Here is a 583-nt window from a genome sequence, read left to right on the forward strand (position 1 = left end):
AGAGTTTGGAATTATCTAATCCTCAACATTGATGAGGAAAAGTAGCTGAGTGAAAATTCTTTAGAACCAGGAAGAGACGCTCTGCCACGTGTTTGACATGATCCTAAAACAAGTGACAGTTTGATTTGAGCAGAAGTCATTTACATAGAGCAGTAAATGCAAAGTGGCTTTGAATGTGAAATGGTTGTTGGTGCTAAACGGCTGGTCTGAGGATTTCAGGAACTGCTGATCTACTGAGATTTCCCCCCACAATCATCTCTAGGTTTACAGAGAATGGTAAAAGAAAATATCCAGTGAGCTACAGTTCTGTGGGCAGAAATACCTTGTTGATGTCAGAGGTCAGAGAAGAATTAGTAATTTGTGCACACAGATTGCCATTTTGTGCACCCAGGCGTGTATTTTGTGGCCACAAATTAGTAGGAATTGAAGAAATTCACATTTGTTTATCCTCAACTGCATAACTCTGATTATGTCAAACTTTAGAGGGATTCCATTTATATTTTTAATATTACCTTTTTTTATATTTTACACAAAATAAGTGGTGTCAAACTGTATTAAAAAAGTAAAGCCTAATCCTTGCAAT

Source organism: Oryzias melastigma, linkage group LG13, assembly GCF_002922805.2.
Source record: "Oryzias melastigma strain HK-1 linkage group LG13, ASM292280v2, whole genome shotgun sequence".
NCBI classification, from domain to species: domain Eukaryota; kingdom Metazoa; phylum Chordata; class Actinopteri; order Beloniformes; family Adrianichthyidae; genus Oryzias; species Oryzias melastigma.